At 43.7% G+C, this 8170-nt stretch overlaps 1 non-coding gene across 1 annotated transcript; it reads right to left on the reverse strand.

Moving 5' to 3' along the window:
- Positions 1-3307: 3307 nt before the first annotated feature.
- LOC139037284 (U6 spliceosomal RNA) lies at positions 3308-3414 on the reverse strand. The gene has a single exon (XR_011490106.1). It is a non-coding gene; the product is annotated as a U6 spliceosomal RNA (small nuclear RNA).
- Positions 3415-8170: the final 4756 nt, after the last annotated feature.

The raw sequence follows: 8170 nt of genomic DNA on the forward strand, positions 1-8170 counted from the left end.
TGAAATGGCAAAGTGAAGGAGTAAAACATTTCAGCTGGAAAAACAATAGATAGCCAGAAATCAAGCCCAATTTTCTACCAGAAGTCATAATTCCAGAAAACAGAACTACATACACAAATGGCAATATACTCCAAGATACACATAATAAAATCACCTTGGCAATGCCTGTGCCCTTGTGGCCAAGCCAAGGAGGGATTGAATTTAAAAGAGAACCAGTGAAGGCAAAAGGAGAAGTGGGAGGCAGAGGATGAGATGGTTAGATAGCATCACCGACTTAATGGACGTGAATTTGAGCAGACTCCAGGAGACAGTGAAGGACAGGGAAGCCTGCTGCAGTCCGTGAGGTTCCGAACAGTCAAACTCCTGAGTGATGGAGCACACAGCAGGAGGACTTTCACCCACACGAGCCCATCCAAAGAGGTGTGCCTACCCACCCACAAGGCTCAGCTCCCTGCCACACAGCCAAGAGCCTGATCGTGGTGAAACGCCAGAGTAATTACAATGAAAATTTCCAAGGGGGAAAGATCAGGCCGTGGTAATGCTAGAAGCTGTCTGCATAGGCCAGTTGGCCCAGCTTTCTCAGCATGGGGCCAATGAAGCCAAAGTGGAGGCTGATACTGCTGTGGGTCTGTTGGCTTTGCCCTGAAGGAAAAAGAAAAAAAGTTCTCTGGCCACTGGCCAGAATCTTCATCCTGCTCAGCTGTCCTGCCAGTGCCGGCATCCGGGATCAAAAAGCGACTGGGCAAAGGACTCTGCAGAACCTACTGCCAATCTTGACGACCAGGGCTGACATTCAGGCAGCGCAACCAGCAGAGAGAGCTGACTGTCGGAATAAAGACCCTGAGTCCTCTGAGTGTCCCTCACACCGCCCCAGGTGCCCAGCTCCTCCCCAAAGCAACAGTGAGAAGTGGCAGAAAAGGAAGAGAAACACAGAAGCCACCCAGCTTCCAGTATTGAGGGGAACAGTCTGATGTCACAGAGTTTGCTAAATGTGTAACCAAATGAGGCAATGTTTATCAGTTTGTATATTTCTAGATTTAAATAAACTATCAAATGAGGGCAAAAAATGTCTCAACATGCATCTTGAATTTGAGTTCCAAAATTAGTCTTCCTGAGAATAGAAAAGCTTTTCCATAAAAACCACAAGTAGATACTTACTGAGAGTTTTCTTAGTTGGGATTCCCCCGAACAGAGCTTGAGACAAGGATACAGACCAGGCGGTTTCATGGGAGGTGATCCCAGGAAGCAGGGAGGGAATGAAGACAGAGGGATGACAAGGGGACAGAAGTCAATAAAAAGAGCACTTATTGAGCTGCTTAACACTCTGAGCAGCTGAGACTCACCCCTGGTGTGCACCCTCTGGGATCCATGGAGACCACACATCAAATTATTTCTCTGAATTCGGAAATGAGACATTTATCCACGGACTCCTGTCCCTCATTGGTTGTGTTAACCATCTGAGCTTCCTGATTGTCCCACTTTGGAAAAGCTCCTGAGGCAGCGAAACCAAGAGGCTTAGTGATGCTGGAGGTAGGATCCAGCCAGAGTGTGGGCAAAGTTGCCCGCTATAGCCACAGCCCAAATCCCATGGGGGCAAGTGATGAGGCTTCTGATACGCCAGGTATCTCACGTTCCACCGATAGGTCCTATCCTTTTCTTCATTTTCAGAAGATGAGACACAAGAAAGGTAAAGGTCACAGAGCTAGGAGATGGCTGAAGACTCAAACCTGCCTTATTCAACTTCTGAGTCAAAGCATTTAACCTTGTCAAAGTATTGCCTAAAATGGGACTTCATAAAAGACTTTTTTAAAAGCAACTATTTGTGGATGCGTGGGAGGAAAGAAGAAACAATAGCAGGGAACATTTTATAAACACACTCCCGTCTTTTTATGGAAATAAGGAGACAGTCAATCTGGCCATAGATTTTTTAAAAAACTCTTAAAAATGTCTTCGAATGACTTAAAGACACAGAATGACAGACAATCCCCTAACCCCAATACTCAAAGATGCTGTACATTTAAAAGTACAGGTTGTTTACTGAGCTTCCCTGGTGGCTCAGTGGAAACAAATCCGCCTGCTGATGCAGAACACCCGGGTTAGATCCCTGGGTAGAGTAGATCCCCTGGAGGAATGCATGGCAACTCACTCCAATATTCTTGCCTGGAGAATCCCATGGTCAGAGGAGCCTGGCGGGCTACAGTACATAGGGTGGCAAAGAGTCAGACACAGCTTAGCAATTTAAGAATAACAACAAAGTTGCTATTATTCTAGTGAAAGCCCAGTGGTTACTGAGGCTACCAATGCCCCACCCCACGGCACCAGGAAGGCTGTGGACCAATTATTTAGTGTAATTCTTTACACCATCTATGATTCTTCTGGGCTTAGATTTTTTTTAAGAGGTCAAAAGCATGGCTTTCTCTGAAACAAAGCCAAAATGTTTTGGGTAAAGTTATAGGCATGTAACATTTAGATGAAGAAGCAGACCTGATACAGCCAGTGTGCAGCTGGCCTACCTAGAATCAGAGTGGATGAAAATTAAAATTTGGGGTGAATTTACTATCTAGGCTCTCGTCCTACTGGGAACGTGGGGGTAATGTTATGCATGCGATGTACCAGTCGTCCTCAGAGTTAAGCAAACCCAGAGATCAGGTTCCAGGTACATGGTCTCCAGGAAGGTGAAGGGAAACTTTTTACACAGACAATAAAGGCCACTAAAATGACATGGCTCCTCTCAGAGCTCTGTCTCCCCAGTATCACACCCTGTGCTTACATCTATTTGATTTCACTGGAAGGTTCTGTGAGTAAATTTCTAGCTTCTGAGGCATGATTGGAACCCAGCTGGTTGCTCCCATTCTCTACCCTTGCACCGTCTTTTCAAGTTTTCTTTTTTTTTTTTTTTGCTGTTAATATTTATTTTTTATTTTTTTTCCCATTTATTTTTATTAGTTGGAGACTAATTACTTTACATCATTGCAGTGGTTTTTGTCATACATTGAAATGAATTAGCCATGGATTTACATGTATCCCCATATCGGTCCCCCCCCACCTCCCTCTCCACCCGATCCCTCTGGGTCTTCCCAGTGCACCAGGCCCGAGCACTTGTCTCATGCACCCAACCTGAGCTGGTGATCTGTTTCACCCTAGATAATATACATGTTTCGATGCTGTTCTCTTGAAACATCCCACCCTCGCCTTCTCCCAGAGTCCACAAGTCTGTTCTATACATCTGAGTCTCTTTTTCTGTTTTGCGTATAGGGTTATCGTTACCATCTTTCTAAATTCCATATATATGTGTTAGTATACTGTAAAAAATTTGGAACGCTTCATGAATTTGCGTGTCATCCTTGCGCAGGGGCCATGCTAATCTTCTCTGTATCGTTCCAATTTTAGTATATGTGCTGCTGAAGCGAGCACATCAAGTTTTCTTAAATTTGATGTCTGCCCTGCTTTAGATAAGTTGCCAGTGTTGCATCTGATACTTGTACTTTGAAGACTGTACCTCTGCTTGGTAATTTACAACTAGGAAGTCCCTATCTGTACTTTGGAAGAAAAGCTATGACCAACCTAGACAGCATATTAAAAAGCGGAGACATTACTTGCTGACAAAGGTCATCTAGTCAAAGCTATGGTTTTTCCAGTAATCATGTATGGATGTGAGAACTGGACCATAAAGAAAGCAGAGTGCCCAAGAATTGATTTTGAGCTGTGGTGTTGGAGAAGACTCTTGAGAGTCCCTTGGACTGCAAGGAGATCAAAGCAGTCCATCCTAAAGGAGATCAGTCTTGACATATTCATTGGAAGGACTGAAGCTGAAGCTGAAACTCCAACACTTTGGCCACCTGATGTAAGAACTGATTCATTGGAGAAGACCCTGATGCTGGGAAAGATTGAAGGCAGGAGGAGAAGGGGACGACAGAGGATGAGATGGTTGGATGGTATCACTGACTTGATGGAAATGAGTTTGAGCAAGTTCCAGGAGTTGGTGATGGCCAGGCAAGCCAGGCAGGACAGGATGCTGCAGTCCATGAGGTCGCAAAGAGTCAAACATGACTTAGCAACTGAACTGAGACGCACTTTTTTATCAGTGGATGGAAAAGAAACTGAACCATTAGAAAATGCTTCAGAGTTCCAAGATATGCAAAGAGGAAGAGCTATGTAGGGTTGAGAGTAAAAGAGATAGTAATTATTTCCGTTAAGTGACATTATGTTAGCCACTACACCGTAAGATCAATCCCAAGGGGAAGTACCAGTTAATAAAGCCCAGTCCAGACAGACAAAAAGTAATCTACAAGGTCTTAACTGAAGACTTTTAGAAATTAAAAGAATTCTGATTTGTGAAATCTCACATGTACCCAACATGCCTGATGATCACTTTTCTTTTCTCCCAGCTTCCCTACATGACACCCTGCCTAGCACCCTCCTCCTGAAATTTCCTGGAAACATTCGTTATGGTCATTTGTTCAGAACATATTTGCTCCTTCCCCTTTCCAGTTGTGGGGAAAGAGACTTCTCCCCGACACTGATGTTGGCCTGGGCCAGGTGACTTGCTTTGGCCAGTGGAACCTTAGCAGATGTAACTGGAGCAGGGCTTCCTTGATGGTTCAGTGGGTAAAGAATCCGCCTGCGATGCAGGAAACGAACGATACTTGGGTTCAATCCCTGGGCCAGGAAGATCCCCTGGAGTAAGGAATGGCAACCCACTCCAGTATTCTAGCCTGAAAATCCCATGGACAGAGGAGCCCAGTAGGCTACAGTCCATGGGGGCGCAAAGAGTTGGACACGACTGAGTGACTCCACACACACACAGCTGGAGCAGACGCCCCACATTTGCTTGTGAGTTTTACTTGACCTCGTTTGTTCTGGTGAACCTAGAGTAAGAACACATCTGGGTCTTTTCTGCTCATTCCATACAGGCCCCAGATCAGGGACACTTGAGACAGATCTGAACCCATTCACAGTCTGGATCTAAGCTTAGTCAGCCCACAGCCTGAAGCAGGACCACCCATTGAAGTCCAGCCACCACCAGCCTACTTGTAACCAATGCCAGGTCCATGTTCATTACTGTCATCAACTGTACTTTTTCTCTCATTTGTACTAATTCTAGTTAACAAAAGCCCCCCCCCCCCACCCTACCGAATCGCAGTCCCCTTTCAGAGGAGATTTAAAGGGAAAGAAATGTGGTAGGGCAAAATCAAAATCTTCATTGAGACACAGAGGGAAGAAAAAAGGCCGGAACTGTTTATGTGCTGATAATTCTTAAGTTGTGAATAATACCTATGATAATAGCTACCATTTATTTGTTCTGTGACAAGCGCAGTGTTAAATAGTTTATAAACCTGAATATATTTAATCCACTCAATACCCAAGAAGTCAGAATAACTATCACCATTTGATGGAAAGAAAACTGATGCTTAGAGAGGTTGCATATCTCATTAGAAGGTGCCAGAGCTGGGATTAAAACTCAGGTTTAAGCAAATCCCAATAATTATTGAGCAACTTAGGCAGTGAACCAGTCATAAAATGAAATGCCATTCTTCAGTGTAACAAATTGGCAAAGATTAGAAACACTCTAATACTGAATATTGGCAGGAGAATGGCATTTCATAAAATGCAGGTGAGAATGCAACTTGGTGCTGACACCCTGGAAAGCAACCTAGCAATATTTGTCAAGAACCTGAACATTTGCACACCCTTTGAATCAGTAATCCCACCTCTTGGATTATGTTCTAAACATCCATCCAGAGATGTGGCTGAAGATTCATGTATAAGATTTCAAGTTGAAATCTTAACCCCCAGTGTGATGGTATTAGGAGGTGGGTCTTTGGGAGATGATTAGGTCATGAGGATGGAGCTGTGACGGATGGGACTGGTGCCCTAATGTAAGAGGCTCCAAGAGAGCTTCGTCCCACCTTCGTACAGGTGAGGACACAGCAAAATGATGACATTTATGAATCAGGAAACAGGTTCTCACCAGACAACCAGTTTGCAGGCATACTGATCTTGAACTTCTCAGCTTCCAGAACCATGATAAAGACATTTCTGTTGTTTATAAGTCACTCAGTCTCAGGTATTTTGTTACAAGTAGCCCAAATATGGACTGGTTCAAAACAGGAAAAGGAGTACGTCAAGGCTGTATATTGTCACCCTGTTTATTTAACTTATATGCAGAGTACATCATGAGAAACACTGGGCTGGATGAAACACAAGCTGGAATCAAGATTGCTGGGAGAAATATCAATAACCTCAGATATGCAGATGACACCACCCTTATGGCAGAAAGTGAAGAGGAACTAAAGAGCCTCTTGATGAAAGTGAAAGAGGAGAGTGAAAAAGTTGGCTTAAAGCTCAACATTCAGAAAACTAAGATCACAGTATCTGGTGCCACCACTTCATGGCAAATAGGTGGAGAAACAACGGAAACAGAGGCAGACTTTATTTTGGGGGACTCCAAAATCACTGCAGATGGTGACTGCAGCCATGAAATTAAAAGACACTTACTCCTTGGAAGAAAGGCTATGACCAATCTAGATAGCATATTAAAAAGCAGAGTCATTGCTTTGCCAACAAAGGTCCGTCTAGTCAAGGCTATGGTTTTTCCAGTAGTCATGTATGGATGTGAGAGTTGGACTATAAGGAAAGCTGAGTGCTGAAGAATTGGTGCTTTTGAACTGTGGTGTTAGAGAAGACTCTTGAGAGTCCCTTGGACCGCAAGGAGATCCAACCAGTCCATCCTAAAGGAAATCAGTCCTGGATGTTCATTGAAAGGACTGATGTTGAAGCTGAAACTCCAATACTTTGGCCATCTGATGCAAAGAGCTGACTCATTGGAAAAGATTCTGATGCTGGGAAAGACTGAAGGCAGGAGGAGAAGGGGACGACAGAGGATGAGATGGTTGGATAGCATCAGTGACTCAATGGACATGAGTTTGAGTAATCTCCAGGAGCTGGTGATGGACAGGGAGGTCTGGTGTGCTGCAGTCCATAGGGTTGCAAAGAGTCGGACACGACTGAGCAACTGAACTGAACTGAAATATGGACTAAGCTTGTAAAGCACTCTAATTAGAAAAAAAAGTAGGATATAAAACTGAATACATAATGTGACTCCAGTTTGGAGAGCAACGTGCCCGTGTGCTTGTATATAAAGCAATACGGTGGTGAGTAAACATGCATTATTGTTGCATGGTGATTATCATTTTCTGTTGGATTTTTTTGTGTTTCCTAAACATGTTTTACATTTACTAAATTTTATACAGTAAGAAAATATTACTTTTGTTCCCAGAAAAGCATATTTCAAATGATTGTTTGGAAAAGCCAGGAACTATTTTCCCTGTTGAATATGAGGACAGGAGTTTTTATCTGCTTTGCTCACTGAAGTATACCCAGAGTAGTGCCTGGCTCCTAATATGTTCTCAGTAAATATTTGTCGAATGACTGAAAGGCATATCCTGTAGCGTGTGTAAACCCACTGTGTATGCTGCTAAGCTTATCTATAGATTCAGAACCCGCCACCCCCCAAATAACAATCATTTTAATAGGCTCATGCATTCACTAGAGAACACTTCAGACAGGACCCAGTGGGATGACTTATCTCTCTCCCCACGTCTGGGACCTCCTTCTTACCTTTCCCAGTAGGATAATTATTGAGGCAAAGAAAGAAAAGTGAAGAAAGCATTCCCAGGCCCATTTCCCACCGCCTTCAATGTCAACAGAAGTCTTATTGAAAGCAGTTCCTCTGTAGGATTTGAACCTGTAACTTATGAAACCTGAAGCAGCGTCACTGCCCAGTCTCCTAGAAAAGCTCTTGTTCTGGTGGGTGGAGTCAAACTGACCCTGGAGATGAGACTAGCTGGAGGTGCCTTCAAATGTTAAAAGCAGGAAGCATCTGGAGGTTTCTCCCCATTCAGGTTGTCAACCAAAGCATACACACACACGCACACACATACATAGTGTCTCCATCCAGCCTGGTTTTCCACAACAGATTCTGCATGAGCAGAATGAACCTTTATTCTGTGAAACCACTAATACTTTGGGATCTGTTATTGTACCAGAGTCCACCTTAGCCTGAACTAACACAATTTCCAAATACAGAGCTATGTCATTTATTGAAAGGTACAGCAAGGAGATCAAACCAGTCAATTCTAAAGGAAATCAATCCTGAATATTCACTGGA

Source organism: Odocoileus virginianus, chromosome 10 (genome assembly GCF_023699985.2).
Source record: "Odocoileus virginianus isolate 20LAN1187 ecotype Illinois chromosome 10, Ovbor_1.2, whole genome shotgun sequence".
Classification (NCBI taxonomy): domain Eukaryota; kingdom Metazoa; phylum Chordata; class Mammalia; order Artiodactyla; family Cervidae; genus Odocoileus; species Odocoileus virginianus.